Source organism: Monodelphis domestica, chromosome 4, assembly GCF_027887165.1.
Source record: "Monodelphis domestica isolate mMonDom1 chromosome 4, mMonDom1.pri, whole genome shotgun sequence".
Classification (NCBI taxonomy): Eukaryota; Metazoa; Chordata; class Mammalia; order Didelphimorphia; family Didelphidae; genus Monodelphis; species Monodelphis domestica.
The window spans coordinates 424,375,390-424,394,053 of NC_077230.1; the positions used below are offsets into that span (position 1 = coordinate 424,375,390).

The 18,664-nt window shown below is 39.1% G+C and overlaps 1 protein-coding gene and 1 pseudogene across 1 annotated transcript in view; both read right to left on the reverse strand.

Annotated features, from left to right (window-relative positions):
* LOC130458743 (activated RNA polymerase II transcriptional coactivator p15-like) overlaps positions 1-11,763 on the reverse strand; it is a 30,381-nt pseudogene extending 18,618 nt beyond the window's left edge.
* LOC103092368 (uncharacterized) overlaps positions 1-18,664 on the reverse strand; it is a 1,666,349-nt gene that overhangs the window by 81,250 nt on the left and 1,566,435 nt on the right. The gene's annotated exons all lie outside the window — the stretch shown is intronic.

Sequence of the window (18,664 nt, forward strand, 5' to 3'; positions counted from 1 at the left end):
TCTGTCTTCTCTTTAGTGACAAGTTCCCATATTTAGCACATAATGCAAATTCTAAAAATAAAACTTTCCATTTACCCAAACTACCTATCAGTTTAATAATTCAAATTTACCAAATTGTTAGGTGTCATGGGTGAAGTCCACCCTTCCTCTCGACTCCAGGGTTTCCCTACAGGTGGTGAAGGATCAGTCAAAAAAATAACAAATGGAAGACTGATAGCTGCTCCACAATTCCCAGGCCTGGGGTTTATTTTTATACCCATTTTCTTGGCACACAGATACATTACCTAACACACCTGTTCAAAGAGAGATAATTGGAAAAGTGATACATTAACTTGTAACAAATCACTTGATTAACATTCTATATTTTTGTATTGTGATTACAGACAGAATAAAAGGTTGCACACAAGATAAATGATTTGGTCACAAGTGGCTTAATTTTCTCATTACCCTGTGAGAAGTTTTGAGCTTACAAACAATCAAGAATTACTTATTACTTTTAATAAAATGGAATAATTAATCAACAGTTCTTAAAAGACAATTCAACAATCATATCAATGAAATTGAGGGGTACTGGGAACATAATTCAAATTTAATATTAGACTGGTCATTTCTCAGGGTTCTTATTAGGGAGTTCCTGAGTTACTGGTTTGTGAAATCGAGTCATTGAGGCATATGTACTTGTACTTATTGTATGGGCCTCTATGATTGATTTGTGTGCTGGCTTCATGAGAATAAGTTCCAGTGAGTGGGAAAGTTTTGGATTTGGCCTGTAGCTTCAGTTTCACTGGGGATTATATACCTAAGTAAAAGTTAACCCATGATAGTCTTTTGGGATAGGGTTTGAGGTTCTGCTCTTTTGGTGATGTTTTGGGGAATTAGGGCACAGGTATTTTGCTCTTGCATTATTCCTTTTGAGACTAGGGGGAATAGTAATCATGTCAATTCATAGGTAAGGGGCATTGATAAGAGAGGTCATGCAAGGGGGACTGAGTGGGCAATCACATCTTGCCAAGGGCCACTCTGTGGCCTCCTTAGCTATCACACATAACTCTGACAAGGTGCTGTGGCCTGATGGCTCCCAGCAGTTAGGGAACATACTTTGAGAAATAGGCAGCAAGTTATTTATGCTAAATTGAAGTTTAGATCTTAAGTTCATAAATAACTCATAGTTTTCTGGATTTCCTTCAGGATCTAGGGTAAAGAAATTCATCTTTGAAATCCTGTTACTCAGGTGGTTATCGCTGCTATGTAAATGTGGGCTTGGCAAAGGAATATTCTTTAACAGAAACATCACATGACAATTCTGCAAACAAAACTTGGGAATTAAATTTCCTAAAGAAAATCGATTACTATCAGAGGATGATTTCTAGAAATGATGTCTGTTGGCTCTGATATCCAATTGTTAATGTTTAACATCCATTTCTATTGTACTAATTCTCTCTGTCTATATCTGTTGCTCTAGTTTTTGGTTTTGCTTTTTGCCCCAGACTGGGTTTCTATACATCTGCTTTTGGGACTGACTCTCTCCTTCTTGAGCTGTCTGCCGGTAAGGGTACCAGTCATTGGACACGTCTTTCAGGTCTCCTAGCCTTCAGGACCTAAGCACTCGCTGCAGACCTGACCCTGATGACCCTGGGCCCACAACCCTTCCCTCCTCATCCCAGGGATTCTACACCCCTTATCAGCTATGAAGAAGCTACAGAAGAGTGGAACCATTGTCCCTGTTACCTGAGATATTTGAAGGAGGGGGACAGCATGGTAAACTGTACCCCCATAGTGTACAAGTTTTAGGGCAGACTATAAGCAGGAAAATTCTTTTGCTCTCACTATATAACCTTACCTGACACTAAGTCAAGGGAGCAGAGGTGGGCAATATAGCCTCCTCCTTTGTGCCCTCCTGAGGGTTCGTTGCACCTCCTGTGTACATGGTATTACTTCATTGAGATTATGTTCAGTGGTCCTCCTCCCATCCTCCCTAAACTAGAGTTAGACAAACTGGCCAGATATGATAATCAATATCTTTTCTCTTCCCTGAAAGCTTTGAACAAGCCACTAACCATACTGTCCATGCAGCCCACTGAATGTAACCTGCACCCTTTTACAGATGAATTAAGGGATCTTGTGTGGCTCCAGAAAATCCTGGCAGGGGCCCTCGAACCACAGTGGACCCCACGTAATAATTCCCACCTCCCCCAGGGCAGTAAAAGTGCCTGGGAAGAAGCACTGGATTCACATGTCCCCACTGAAACCTGTTAAGCCAGGAACAGCGGTGGCCTTTGCCAGTCCTGGGAGCTCAAATTCCACCAGTGCTGAGCACCTTGGGGAATGTGACAGAGGCTGCCACTAGAGAAAAAGTGCCAGGCTGAAGAATATGTGAAATTGATCACCTCAACAGGGGAGGGGCCCCAGGAGTGGAATCCTGAGGAGAGAAGACTCTGGCTTGGAGAACAGTGAGGGTCTCTCCATATCGAGAAGTCAAAGAGAGAAGGTGGGAAAAAAGACTTTCTCCTGAGGGTTACCCACTTTTCCTGCTGGTGACTGGAAATCTTTCCCCCCAACACTTCCCTATTGAAGGGACTTTCTTTTTTTTTTTTAAACCCTTACCTTCCATCTTGGAGTCAATACTGTGTATTGGCTCCAAGGCAGAAGAGTGGTAAGGGCTAGGCAATGGGGGTCAAGTGACTTGCCCAGGGTCACACAACTAGGAAGTGGCTGAGGCCAGATTTGAACCTAGGACCTTCCATTTCTAGGCCTTTTTCTCAATCCACTGAGCTACCCAGCTGCCCCTGGAAGGGACTTTCTGAAGAGAAACTTGAGCAGACTTTACTTCCGCTCCTGTTGCCCAGGGGTGAGTCAACCTGACTTTCTCTCAGGGGGATAAGGCTGCCAAGACCTGAGTTCCCCCAAACTCAAGGAGGGAGGAAAAGGGTTTAGATAGGGGGTCGAGACAGGGACCCCCTTTCCCCACTTTCCTTTTTTCCATTCTTCCATGTTCATTATTTCTTTTGTATTATCTGATTGAGTTAATATTAAAAGTTATCTGTTCCCCAAGCTGAATGAATCAAGTGGAGTGAATGAATCAAGGGGAGACCTTTTGGTCTCGAGTAGTGGGGGGGGGCAAGAGGGATAAGAGTTAATTGGGGAGAGCAGCTTTAGCTAAGGAGAGAAGGCAGAAGGGAAATCTTCAAACCCCCTCTCCTCTCTCTGAGCCAACCCATTACATCTGCTATCTCCCTGAACCCCACTTTGTGGAAGGAGGGGTTCTCCTCTCTTTCCCCCTCTCCATACTGAAAGTCTAAGCTTTCCCTTGGGGGTACAAAACTTCCCTCATTTATCTTTTTTTAATACAGTTGGCACCCCGGATTTGAAAGGACCCCATTTAAAAAAAACTTTAGTGACTGTCACCAACTGTCATCAACTGTCAGTTGTGAAGTTATTGTCAATTACAACTCCTGACACTAGCAGCTTTTGTCACTGACTCTGCCTAGCAGTTTCCACAAAGGATCAAAAACATCTTGATTCCTTGAGGTGGGGGGAGGGGAAACAAGTCAGTTACCAACTGCCACTCTGGTCTGCTAGTTACAAAACTGGGGGAGAGAGTATGTAGTAAAAAGGGACACTGTACTAGGGCTTTCAGCAATAGGATCTAGCCCTCTTGGATCCTATCTAGCAAGAAGCAAAGCTTGCAGGGACAATAACCATTTTCTAACTGTTAACTCCTAGAAGTTAGAGCCTAGAAAAGATCTAATGGGAAACACGTTACAACTAATACTTTGGTCTTCTGTGCTAGGAATAATTGCCATTTACTGGGGCTACTGTATCATTTATAGTACAGTGGCAGGGATGATAGACAATGTTCTGGGGACATTAGCAAATATGACTATGGGATGGACACAGTTGCCAATAAATTATCTAGATGTAAATTACCTGTGGCAAACCATACTCTACATCTACTTTGTGTTTGCGGTAGTGACTAACATCATAAAAAATATCAAAGCTGGTGCCAACCTGATCTTCCCAAAGAAAACTGTACATGCTCTAGTCATAGATGATGGATTACAGGCTTTCCTTGGTCAGATCCCTATTATAACTGAGATGTGCCAGGATTACATTCAGAGAAAACAAGGCATGGGGAAGGGAACCGACGTGGAGTCTGGGGATGTGACAGGACAGACTAATAAGGACAATGTAGTTACTAATACTGGGACACCATTATGTGCAGTACAGGGAAATGACATCGCTAATAACATAAAGGCACCAACTAATGCATCTGCTAACAATCTTGCAAATGCATCAAAGGCTCAAAAGATTATGCCTTTGTGTGATATAGCTAAGGTTATTGATAATTGGCATTTTACATGCAAAGGTTCATAAGTCATTCACCACCCATGACTTAGAGTCTTTATGTAAACGTATGCTTCATCTCACAATTAAAGAACTAAAGAAAGCATTTTGCCTCTATGAATCAGATTTTGAGGATGTAGAAATTATTTTATCTGAACTTTTTACACCCCAGGAACATAAAAATTTTATTGAGCAAACTAGAAAAGATTCTTCACTTATGAGCTGGCCAGAAGTTTTTGAGGATCTGGATTTTCCTAATCCAAGATCAATGACTTATCTAAGAAAATGCCATGGTCACCTTATCAAAAAAACTGAAGGACTGTTAGGTTTTAGCCCTGATTCAAAAGAATCAGAAACACATGTGAGGAGACAATTTCTCAAGGGTTGTGAAAAGCACTTGAGGGATTTCTTCAGGAACTATTGCCCTAAGTTTGACACCATCTCACTTAATGAATTTAGAGACATTGTCACCTATCTTCATGATAACTAAGTAGATCAAGAAAAAGAAAATGATATAAAGAAAAAGCTCCCAAGAGACCTCTGGAATGTTAAGGCAGAAAGAATTAGAGGAGGTTAAAAACAATTAAGACATTTAGCAGACAAACCACACAGTATAGACAGACACCCCAAAGTCAACAAAAGGTGCAAAGAGATACCAGGACTTGTTTTTTTTTTTTGTGCTCTCGTCGAGGACACATAGTAAGAAACTGCTCGTTGAAGCATTGTTATGAACAGGGCGAAAATGAGAGAGATGGGAAGGTCAAAATGTATATTATCGGGAAAAGTATATAATAATAAAAACTATGGGAGACAGGACTCTAATATCAAGCAGTGTTGCTCTCACTGCAGACTTAGAGACCAGGAGACCCCAGACCTGAAATCCATGGAAGCAGCAATAGCTTCTGGAGCAAAATCCCGGTATTCAGAAGTTGTAGTAGAAATAAGCATTATACCGTATGATTCCAGAATCTAGCATTATCTAGTGAAAATGAGATGAATTTGGGAAGTACCCCAGGGAGGAAACATAAGGGCATAAGCATAAAGTGAAAAAAGGGTGATGCCAAGGTATGAATTTCAAAACTACTCAACCCTGTTCAAACCATTCTTTAGAGGATGAGATTTGGCTATTTCCTGATCAATAACAATAGAGATACTTGGAATGACAGAATCAGGTCTTGGAAACTACAATCTCCACCCTACTCAAGGTAACAGGATTTAGAAAGGGCTGCAGCAAATCTCAAGATTTAATTATTTGAGAATATGGCCTTCAATAGACATGTGCAAAGGGAACAGACCTCTGGGCAGTCCTGGGTTAATCTAGAGCCACCATTGGCACAGGTGAGACACAGTAAGTGAGGTAGAGGAGAGCTCAGGAGTCCTGGGACTTCCTGGGTGGAGGAGAGTGTGGTGGTTGGAGCCTGGTGCTTGGAGTGGAGGCCCTCAGACTTTTTCTCCATTTTGGTCACATGAGTAATAGGGACTGATCTTGTTTCTTTGCCTCAGCTATCCAAGGCCTTGAGCCTTTGGCCCAGCCTAAGCAGAGTGGGTATTTAAGCCCTATTCCCTTCTCCCCCCCCTCTCTCTAATACCTTTCTTCCTCCTGTTTGTAATTAAAAACTCCATAAAAGGTTGACTGCTGACTTGAGTTTTCATTTAGGAATTACATAGCTGAATTCCTTGGTGACCTTAAATTAATATATATATATGTGTGTGTGTGTGTGTGTGTGTGTGTGTGTGTGTGTGTGTGTGTGTGTGTGTGTATAGTCTTTTAAAGTTATTTCCACATCACAAAGGTAAGCAACTTAAGTACAAAACCAAAGTCTCGAATTGAGGTAGAGAGTGAAATTGCACAGATAATAGCAGACATGAAATATGACATTTATGGTTCACAATACATGGTCACTGACCCCTGGGAATGCCAAATGTAGGAGAATGATAATTCTGAGAAGCCATTAAATTTGGGGAGCTTAAATACCTTTCTAGATGACCTGGGGTCTTAGGGTGAGAGGGTCAGTTGATTGACTTTACTAGGTAAGAAAGGAAAATGAGGGGTTCCAGACAGGAGTAACTGTGAGGGACTGATGCTTGACAATGGACACAAAAGGGAAAGATTCAGCCCAGGGCTAGGCCACCTTGGTAAAGAACTATAGCCTAGGGGGAGAAACCATTGGGACAAAAGAGATACTTCCCACCCAAACTACCAGGATATCTATTGTCTGGTGAAGTAGGACCTTCCCTCAGGGGTAAAACTCTCCTGTGACAAGGTCAAAACACTGGGGTTTCTACCTCCCAACTAAATAAACTGGGGACTTCCAGATTCCATGTTGACACAGTAAAGTTTATACATTTTGAAGCCTTAAGGCAGGAAACAATGAAATTAGAGAAAGCCTTTGTGACTAGTAATGCTAATCCATTCACCTATATATTTAGGCAGAAGTTCAATGATAAATGAGTCCTCATTGCCATTGAATAAATACTCTGGAAAATGAAATGTGTACCCAAAACTAATTTAGTTAAGGCTAGAACTCAAATTAGGAGAATTATTTTAACAAAAAAATTTAATCTACAGACTTTACATTAGCTGACAAAGTTGCAACATTATTTTTTTTTCATACTAGGTAATAGTTAATAAAAGTAAAAAGCCCAAGTTGTTTAAGCACATGGTTATGGCTGTTAAGCAGTTAAAGGTTAATAAAAACTGTTTCAAAATCCCTAGCATCTCAACCACCCCAAAGGGGTGGGTGTGAGATGTGGGAGAGGTTTTAAAATTAAGGAAAATTAGAAGCATTTTTAATCTTGAGAATTTTTGGAGTTAATTTCAATTTTGAAATTTTGAAATTTGAATTTTGCTTAATGCTGGATGATATTTTAATTTTTGGCTACAAACAGGAGGTAGGGCCACTTTCAGGTTTACAAAGTCCTGAATAACCTGTGATGTGGATTTTATTTTTACCTTTATACTTCTATAGTTGGGAGCATTGCAATCTTTCTGATTGTTTGTAGTTTACATAATTTTATAATTGGGGTAGAATAGACATTAATAGTATTAATAATATGGAATTGCAGATTAAGGTTAGCAGCCAGGATAATCTTTATAGTAAGTATATTGGGAATTGATCAAGTCCTGTTAGAGAATATGTTTATGGATTTCTCTTGCAGCAGCAGTGAAGCTGTAATGGAGTGTGCCTGAGAGGAGGCAGAAGGCATCATATTAGGACCCACAGGATGTGAAAGACTTAAGACTTTGGAAAGTCTTAAGTGTTTTGATTGTTAGTTTTTGCCAAAGGCAGATTGCCTACCTTTCTGGCTCAAATGTCAATGGGCTGGAGACATAGGAGAATGCCCCCAAATACCAAATGCCTGTACCTGTACCGGAAAGCTTTCCCACCATTAGTGATGACAGTCCAACCCCACGTAGCATTCCCATTTGTTGGTTTATGTGGTCAGCGATGTCTGGTCTTGACCAAAAGGGGGGGGGGTGGTGTCAACATGGAATCTAGCAATACCAAACTTGTGGCCTATTGGGATCTGGTGAACCCCAAGTTTTAGGACTAGCTTATAGGTTGGAGACCCCAAAGTTTGTACTTGTTCCCTTTTCCCCTAGGAATTCACCCTAAAGGGTATCCCAGATTGGCAGTTTCAGACTGAGTAGGGAAGCCTCACGGGAATTACAATCCTAGTTGGGTGAGACTAAGCATATGCTAAGGACCCTCTTTGTTTTAGGTAGTCTCACCTTTTGTATCCCAAGAATCACACCTGGGCCAGAACCAGCCTTTAGTATCCATTGGAAGCAGTCCCTTCTCTTACAGCATAGACTCTAGCTATGAGTCCTTTCCCCAGCTTGATTGTATCCTGTGGGAGTAGTTTGAACACTTCAATTTCGTTTGTAGCTATACTGATGTCAATCATCTTTCCCTGCCCCTGGATACCCCAAATGGTATAGAGTTTCCCCAAGTTATTTTGTTCCCTGGAGCCCATCTAGTGTGGCACTCCCAGGGGTCAGTGACCAGAGCGGCCAGTTTAATCCTCAGACTCTGTGCAGTCTGTGTGGCGCAGCTCTGTGTCAAGGCCTACTAGGGCTGAACCCCTTTTGTCCTTGATTAAAGAGTGATTTTTGACTATTTAATAGTTCTGTGTATTTTCCCAGTCAACATTAGCAATATTGATTATCATGAGTTTTACTTAGCTATTTAGTCTCCTTAGGAGCAGGGGTCTAGGTCAGAGAAAGTTTTTATTTTCCCTTTTCCGCTGTCTCCTTCGAGAGAACCGAGGAAGTAGCTCTGAACCCCATTACTTTCAGAGGCCTAGATAAAGAGAGAGTTGGAAAGTTCTGGGTCCAGTCTCTGACTTCCTCAGGGGTCCTGCCTCTCTCTGACTTGCTTGGGATCAGTTGGCTGGATCTTTGTCTGACAGCCAAAGAAGCTTTTAGAGACTTTAGATACTGTTTACTTTAGAGTGGAGAAATACAGACAGTTTAGAATGATTCTGATTTACAGAGAGCTTTTCCCTTCAGAATCACAGGAGAGGCTAAAGGGCAGTTTGGAGAAACTGTCAGAAGCCTTTTCTTCTCTGACTGAGGGAGGCAGAGGAGCTGCATTCAGCATCTCTACACAGAGAACCTGACCTTTTGAGTTTCATAAATTGCTTTAAGAATATTTGTGAATGAGAATAGGCTAGAAAGTTAGAGGTTAAATCTTTAGTCAGTGAGTGCAGATTAAGTCAGGCCTGTTTGCAGGCAAGAAGAAAACTCTGTGAGGAGTTAATTTGGCGGAGGGGTTATTTAGATATTGAGTATAATAGATTTCCCATCATATTCCTAACTCCTAGTTTCTATCCTTCTATTCCTCTTCCTGCCTCTACAAGGAGTAAATAGATGTTGGATTAATCTGCCTCCATCGTCCATCCACCACCTGCAAATCAGATTAAACTCTGACAACTTTAGCTGATTATAACTTGCCTTTACATTTTTTTTTACTAATATTCAATACTATACCAGCTTAATTATACTTATTACAGCTTTTAGTGTGAGTCAAATATCCAATCCATTTGAGCAAGGTTTTGGTCAATAAATAAGCAGTTAAAGTGAACTAAAGATGCTTTTAGATCCTCAGGATCTCATTCTCCAGAAGGGGGAAATGGCAATGGTGAATTAGTATTTCATTTTCCACAGGGGAAGTGAGCAGTATACATTTTCATTATGAGAATTTTTGAATTTTATTTAAACAATTTTTGAAAATGAAATTATTTGAAAGAACTTTCAACATCTAAATTTGTCGATGGTGATCTAATACGTGCTTGGAAAGCATTTTTTAAAATGTTTTGGTTTCATACTAGGATACTCAATTAGAATTTTGATTTGCTATTCACTGTTATGTCTTTTTAATTTCTATCCACAAATGGTGAGTGGGGTCATTTCTAGGTTTGTAAACCTTCATAATCTGTGTTGTGTGTTTTCCTCTTTTATGTTTATTTCTATATACTCTGTATCCTTCTTGTTCTTACTGTAACAACACAATTGCTTTGGTATTGTTAGGCAGAGCATATTAGCTTAACAAATATGGCTTATATATTTCTACTTGCAACAAGTGGATTTTAGTACTCTTGGTAGTGGGGAAAGCACTATCTCCCAAGGCAGTTTCTTCCTTATGTCTTTTCTAGCCCTTCTCTTTTCCAGTTCTTTCAATCAATCTCCCTGTTGGCCTTCCTCTGGTCACACTATAGAGAGCCCATTCCAAAATATCACATCTAGAACTGAACATTGGGTTCCTGATGGATTTTGACTCATGCACTCTCTCCTGGGCACTGTATGAACACAACTACAAAACACTTTCCACACAATTAAAACTAGATCTAAATAATGGGAAAAACATTCAATTGCTCATGATTAGGGTGACCTAATATAATTTAAGTGACCATCCTACTCAAATTAATTTACTTATTCTGTGCCATACATATTCAATTACCAAGACACTTTTTTTACTGAATTAGAAAAAAAATTATAACAAAGTTCATTTTGAAGAACAAAATATAGAATATTAATAGAACTAATGAAAAAAATGTGAAGGATGGAGACCTAGCAGTACTAGATCTTAACCTGTACTTTAAAGCAGTGGTCATCAAAACAATATGGTACTGGCTAAGAGATAAAAGGGAGGATCAATGGAATATACCTGGACTAAATGAACTCAGCAAGCTGATATATGATAAACCCTAAGATCCCAGTTTTGGGGACAAAAACCCACCATTTGACAAAAACTGCTGAGAAAATTGGAAGACATCATGGGAGAGATTAGGTTTCAATCAACATCTTACACTGTACACCAAGAAAAATTCAGAATGACTTAAGTATAAAGAAGGAAACTATAAGTAAATTAGGTGAACATAGAATAGTATACCTGACAGATCTATGGGAGAATAAAGAATTTAAGACTAAGTAAGAGAGCATTATGAGATATTAAATGAATAACTTTGATTACATCAAATTAAAAAGGTTTTGTATAAACAAAGCCAATGCAATAAGTGAAGCAACAAATTGGGGGGGGGGTCTTTATAACAGAAACCTCTGACAAAGGTCGAATTTCTCAAATTTGTAAGGAGCTAAATCAATTGTACAAAAAATCAAGCTGTTCCCCAGCTGATAAATAGGCCAAATAAGTTTTACAAATATCAATGAAAGAGAGGAAGAAGTCTCTTTGGGCCAAATGGAATTAATTCCCCTTGGTGAGAGGAAGTATAGGATTTAGGTCTTGATGAATGAAACTGAGAAGAGGGATTTCAATATGTAAAATTGAGATTTGAGGACATGCGGTCCTGGGTTAAAATCTGGCCTCAGATTTTAACCAGCTGTGGGGCCCTGAGCAGATCCCTTAACCCCGTTGCATAGCCCTTACTACTCTGCCTTCGGACAATAGACATTTAAATGTCTATCTTACCCAAGGAACTTAAAGACTAGAGGCTATATTTTGAGGCATTTCAGACTCCAATGGTTTATTTAAAAAAATCTCAGTACTCTATTGCATTTTTCTTGATTGTTTTAAGATATAACTTTGTGATTTTAAATTCATATATTACTGGATTCAATATTATTCTCTTACACTGAAGGTTGATTGAATTTATTTTGAATGTACTGATTTTTGACTACTGTTAAATTCTGTTTTTCCCCTATAACTAATGAACAAATATTATTGTAATTAAGCCCATATGAAAAAAAAAAACAGCTTTTTTCTATTTTGCCAAGGATAGATGGACTTCAGAACTGGTTACAATTGTATAACAGCCTTTGGCAAAATTAATGTGCTAAATATCTCAAATGATTTTAAGGGTTTTTTAAATATGATTTTTGTAATTTTTTTTAACAATCTCTGGTTATTTTTGCCTGCCCCTACCAGGAGGTAAGGCCCATTCTAGTAGCTGAAGTGAAATACATTTTATTATTTTTTTTTTAAATTTTAATATTATTTTATTTGGTCGTTTTCATACATTATTCACTGGAAACAAAGATCGTTTTCTTTTCCTCCCCGCCCCTCCCCCCCCCCCCCCCCCCCCCGCCTTTCCCTCTCCCATAGCCGACGCACGATTCCACTGGTTATCACATGTGTTCTTGACTCGAACCCATTTCCCTGTTGTTGGAGTTTGCATTATAGTGTTCATTTAGAGTCTCTCCTCAGTCTTATCTCCTCCAACCCTGTAGTCAAGCAGTTGCTTTTCAGCGGTGTTTTTACTCCCACAGTTTATCCTCTGCTTGTGGGTAGTATTTTTTTTTTAGATCCCTGCAGATTGTTCAGGGATTGCATTGATACTAATGGAGAAGTCCATCACCTTCGATTGTACCACAATGTATCAGTCTCTGTGTACAATGTTTTCCTGGTTCTGCTCCTCTCGCTCTGCATTACTTCCTGGAGGTTGTTCCAGTCTCCATGGAACTTCTCCACTTTATTATTCCTTTTAGCACAATAGTATTCCATCACCAACATATACCACAATTTGTTCAGCCATTCCCCAATTGAGGGGCATCCCCTCATTTTCCAATTTTTGGCCACCACAAAGAGCGCAGCTATGAATATTTTTGTACAAGTCTTTTTGTCCATTATCTCTTTGGGGTACAAGCCCAGCAGTGCTATGGCTGGATCAAAGGGCAGACAGTCTTTTATCGCCCTTTGGACATAGTTCCAAATTGCCCTCCAGAATGGTTGGATCAATTCACAACTCCACCAGCAATGAATTAATGTCCCCACTTTGCCACATCCCCTCCAGCATTCATTACTTTCCATAGCTGTCATGTTAGCCAATCTGCTAGGTGTGAGATGATACCTCAGAGTTGTTTTGATTTGCATCTCTCTGATTATAAGAGATGTAGAGCACTTTTTCATGTGCTTATTAATAGTTTTGATTTCTTTGGCTGAGAATTGCCTGTTCATGTCCCTTGCCCATTTGTCAATTGGAGAATGGCTTAATTTTTTGTACAATTGATTTAGTTCTTTATAAATTTTAGTAATTAAACCCTTGTCAGAGGTTTTTATGAAGATTGTTTCCCAATTTGTTGCTACCCTTCTGATTTTGGTTACATTGGTTTTGTTTGTACAAAAACTTTTTAATTTGATGTAATCCAGGTTATTTATTTTGCATTTTGTAATTCTTTCTAATTCTTGCTTGGTTTTGAAGTATTTCCCTTCCCAAAGGTCTGACATGTATACTATTCTGTGTTCGCCTAATTTTCTTATAGTTTCCTTCTTTATGTTCAAGTCATTCATCCATTTTGAATTTATCTTGGTGTAGGGTGTGAGGTGTTGATCTAAGCCTAATCTTTCCCACACTGTCCTCCAATTTTCCCAACAGTTTTTATGAAATAGTGGATTTTTGTCCCAAAAGCTGGGATCTTTGGGTTTGTCATATACTGTCTTGCTGAGGTTGCTTGCCCCCAGTCTATTCCACTGATCCTCCTTTCTGTCTCTTAGCCAGTACCAAATTGTTTTGATGACCGCTGCTTTATAATATAGTCTGAGATCTGGGACTGCAAGACCCCCTTCCTTTGTATTTTTTTTCATTAATTCCCTGGGTATCCTTGATCTTTTGTTCTTCCAAATGAACTTTGTTATGTTTTTTTCTAAATCAGTAAAAAAAATTTTTGGAAGTTCCATGGGTATGGCACTAAATAGATAGATGAGTTTGGGTAGGATGGTCATTTTTATTATATTGGCTCGTCCTACCCATGAGCAGTTAATGTTCTTCCAATTGTTCAAGTCTAGTTTTAGTTGTGTGGAAAGTGTTTTGTAGTTGTGTTCATATAGATCCTGTGTTTGTCTCGGGAGATAGATTCCTAAGTATTTTATTTTGTCTTGGGTAATTTTGAATGGGATTTCTCTTTCTAGTTCTTGCTGCTGAGCTGTGTTGGAATTATATAGAAATGCTGATGACTTATGTGGGTTTATTTTGTATCCTGCAACTTTGCTAAAGTTGTTGATTATTTCAATTAGCTTTTTGGTTGAGTCTCTAGGATTCTTTAAGTAGACCATCATGTCATCTGCAAAGAGTGATAATTTGGTCTCCTCCTTGCCTATTTTGATGCCTTCAATTTCTTTTTCTTCTCTAATTGCTACTGCTAGTGTTTCTAATACAATGTCAAATAATAGAGGTGATAATGGGCATCCTTGTTTCACTCCTGATCTTAATGGGAATGGATTTAGTTTATCCCCATTGCAGATGATATTAGCTGATGGTTTTAGATATATACTGTTTATTATTTTTAGGAATGAACCTTCTATTCCTATGCTTTCTAGTGTTTTTAGTAGGAATGGGTGTTGTATTTTATCAAAGGCTTTTTCTGCATCTATTGAGATAATCATGTGATTCTTGTTGGTTTGCTTGTTGATGTGGTCAATTATGTGGATAGTTTTCCTAATGTTGAACCAGCCCTGCATCCCTGGTATGAATCATACTTGATCATGGTGGATGACCCTTCTAATCACTTGCTGGAGTCTTTTTGCTAGTATCCTATTTAAGATTTTTGCATCTATATTCATTAGGGAGATTGGCCTATAGTTTTCTTTCTCTGTTTTTGGCCTGCCTGGCTTTGGAATTAGTACAATGCTTGTGTCATAAAAGGAGTTTGGTAGGACTCCCTCTTTGCTTATTATGTCAAATAGTTTGTATAATATTGGGGTTAACTGTTCTCTGAATGTTTGATAGAATTCACTGGTGAATCCATCAGGCCCTGGGGATTTTTTCTTAGGCAGTTCTTTGATGGCTTGATGGATTTCAATTTCTGATATGGGATTATTTAAGAAAACTATTTCTTCTTCTGTTAGTCTAGGCAATTTATATTTTTGTAAATATTCATCCATATCACCTAGATTGGTATATTTATTGCCATATAGTTGGGCAAAGTAGTTTTTAATGATTGCCTTAATTTCCTCTTCATTTGAGGTGAGATCCCCCTTTTCATCCTTGATGCTATTAATTTGCCTTTCTTCTTTCCTTTTTTTAATTAAATTAACCAGTACTTTGTCTATTTTGTCTGTTTTTTCAAAGTACCAGCTTCTAGTCTTGTTTATTAGCTCAATAGTTCTGTCACTTTCTATTTTATTAATTTCTCCCTTAATTTTTAGGATCTCTAGTATGGTTTTCTTCTGGGGGTTTTTAATTTGTTCATTCTCAAGTTTTTTTATTTGCATTTCCAATTCCTTGGTCTCTGTCCTCCCTAATTTGTTAATATATGCACTCAGGGATATGAATTTTCCTCTAAGTACTGCCTTGGCTGTATCCCAAAGGGTTTGAAAGGATGTTTCGCCATTGTCATTTTCTTCAACGAAATTGTTAATTGTTTCTATGATTTCTTCTCTAACTATCCGATTTTGGAGTATCATGTTATTTAATTTCCAATTAATTTTTGATTTGGGTCTCCATGTACCCTTGCCGATCAATATTTTAATTGCCTTGTGATCTGAAAAGGCTGCAGTTAATATTTCTGCTTTTCTGCATTTAAGTGCCATGTTTCTATGACCTAGTGTATGATCTATTTTTGTGAATGTGCCATGTGGTGCTGAAAAGAAGGTGTATTCTTTTTTGTCCCTATTTATTTTTCTCCATATGTCTATTAATTCTAATTTTTCTAAGATTTCATTCACCTCTTTTACCTCATTCTTATTTATTTTTTGATTTGATTTATCTAAATTTGATAGTGGTTGGTTCAAGTCTCCCACTAATATGGTTTTACTGTCTAATTCCTCCTTCAATTCTCCTAGTTTCTCTATTAAAAATTTGGATGCTATACCATTTGGTGCATACATGTTGATTAGTGATATTTCCTCATTGTCTATACTTCCTTTTAGCAGAATATATTTACCTTCCCTGTCCCTTTTGATCAGGTCTATTTGTACTTTGGCTTTGTCAGATATCATGATTGCAACTCCTGCCTTCTTTCTATCGGTTGAGGCCCAAAAGGTCTTACTCCAACCTTTAATTCTAACCTTGTGAGTGTCAACCCGTCTCATATGTGTTTCTTGAAGACAACATATGGTAGGGTTTTGTGTTCTAATCCAATCTGCTATTTGTCTGCGTTTTATGGGTGAGTTCATCCCATTCACGTTCAAAGTTATGATTGTTATTTGTGGATTCGCTGGCATTTTGATGTCTTCCCCTAGTTCTGACCTTTCTTCTTTAGCTTTCTCCTTTTGAACCAGTGATTTACTTTAGGTCAGTCCCCCTAGTCCCCTCCCTTGAGATGCTTCCCTTTCTAGCCCCTCCCTTTTTATGCTCCCTTCCCCTCCCCCCTCTCCTTCCCTCCCTTTTTGTACTCCCTCCCCCCTCCCCCTCCTTAATTTTCCTTTCTTTCTTGCCCTAATGGATAAGATAGAATTCAGGATCCCACTGGATCTAGATGTTCTTCCCTCTCAGATTTGATTTCACTGAGAGTAAGGTTTAAGTAATTCCACTTCACGCTCTCTTCCTCTCCTTCTCATATGAGAGTTCTTCCCCTCCCCTTCCCATGTGTATCTTTATATGGGAAAGTTTATTCTATTGATTCCCCCCCTATTTCTTGAAGTTAATCTTAGTATTATCACGGTTCCCCCCTCCCTTTTCCTTTTTTTGCCCCAACTTTCCCCAAATCTTCTTGATTCCCCAATCTTTCCCTATGCATGTTTCTTCTAACTACTCTTATGATGATACAATTTATGAGAGTTACACAAAACATTTTCCCCACATATTAATATATATAATTAGATGTAAATGTAGTCCTTATAGAAGAGAGTTTGACTTAAAGAGAAAGATAAGATTTATCTCCTTTTCCCTTTCTTTCATATTTACCTTTTCATGTTTCTCTTGCTTTCTGTGCTTGGATATCGAACTTTCCACAGAGCTCTGGTCTTTTCTTAGCAAATGCTTGAAAATCTTCTATTTTGTTGAATGCCCATACTTTCCCCTGGAAGTATATAGTCAGTTTTGCTGGGTAGTTGATTCTTGGTTGGAGACCCAGCTCTCTTGCCTTTCTAAATATCGTGTTCCATGCTTTGCGGTCTCTTAGTGTGTTAGCCGCTAAGTCATGTGTGATCCTTATGGGAGCCCCCTTATATCTGAAGCTCTTCTTCTTGGCTTCTTGTAGGATTTTCTCCTTTACTTGGAAGCTCTTGAATTTGGCAATTACATTCCTAGGCGTTGTCTTTTGGGGATTTAGTATAGAAGGTGTTCTATGAATCCTTTCTATTTCTATTTTGCCCCCTTGCTCCAGAACGTGGGGGCAATTTTCTTTTATAATCTCCTCTAGAATAAAATCCAATTTGTTGTTTACCTCTGGTTTTTCTGGGAGACCGATGATACGGAGATTTTCTCGTCTTCCTCTGTTCTCCAGGTCCGTGACCTTCTCAGTGAGATGTTTTATGTTTTCTTCCAATTCATTAATTGTTTGGGTTTGCTTTATTGATTCTTGCTGTTTTATCATCTCGCTTTCTTCGAGGTGCTTAATTCTGGTCATTAGGGACTGGATTTGCTTTTCAGCCTTGTCTGCCCTTCTATTGGATGCTTCGAGTTCTTTTTCCAATTGAGCAGTCTTATCTGTCAGACAGCTGATCTCTTTCTCCCATTTTTCTTTCCAGAAGGTTTCCATCTTTTGGATAAGTTCCAGTTTGAGATCTTCCAGAGCTTGTTGATAGTTTCCATTTTGGGAGGCGTGTTCTGAATTTTTTTGGATTTCCTCCTCATTCTCCTCTTTTCCTTGGGTACTTCCACCATAAAAGTTTTCAATAGTCACTTTTTTCCCTTTCTTCCTGGAGGCTTGATTTTGGGCCATGTGAGCCATCCCTTTGGTGGTTTTATTTCCCTTTCCTTTTTGGTCTGGGGTCTGGGTTATAAGAGCGGTTTTTCTGTGAATTTAGGTTGCTTCAGACTAGTTCTTCCCAGCCTCCGAGCCCAGGTATTCAGCTCCGCCCAGATAATCAGCGCGCGTTGTTCAGCGCAGCCCGCCCCAAGCTGGATTCTCCAGTGAAAGCGCCCTGAGACGTTTTTTCCTGGCAGTCCCCAGATCCCAAGGACCCTGGAGTGCCCCCCCAGACAGAGACGCTCCCCACTCACTCGCTGTCCCAGTGAGCGCTCAGGTAGCTCACTCTGGTTTAGTGGGGGAGGTGGGGTGGGGGAAGGGCGGCTCAGTTCACTTTTCTGTGCAAGCTTTTCCTTCTTATTTTAGTGTGGAAATGTTCAAGCCCCACATAACTTTGCCTCTGTGGGGTACTGGGGAGTCCTTCTGTTCCTCCAAAGGTGATTTTATGCTCCTTTGATGTAGTCTATTTCGTTCGGTGCTGGGGAGAGAAAGCGTGTGGCGTCTAGATTGCAGCCATGATTACCTGGAAGTCGTGAAATACATTTTATAAACCCCAACCTTCCCGCATTTCTAAATATGTGAATGGAAGTTGGGCTGTTAATCTCAGGGCATGTACCCCTAAAAAGCCTCCAAAAGGAGCATCCCTTTATTTATACTCTTCAGCTCACTATTTTACTTCCACCAGAATGATATCTAGATTTCTTGATTATCTTCTTAACCCAAGATGAGTTTTACTTTGTTTTAAAAATATGTTTAAATACCAAGGTTGAAGGATTGCTATGTTTGTAAAAATTGTGACAAATGTCCATCAATTCATAGGTTTCAAAAATGTCATAAAGCAACTTATATGAAATCTGAAAGTGTGTTTGTTTGCTATTGTAATTAATTGGGCTATTGAGAATTTTGGGGATATTGATATCTACATATTTGTACTACTGTATTTTAAAAAATGAAAAATTGTTAACCTTGTTCAATTCATTTGCCTTCTACTTACAGTGGAGCATGGCCACA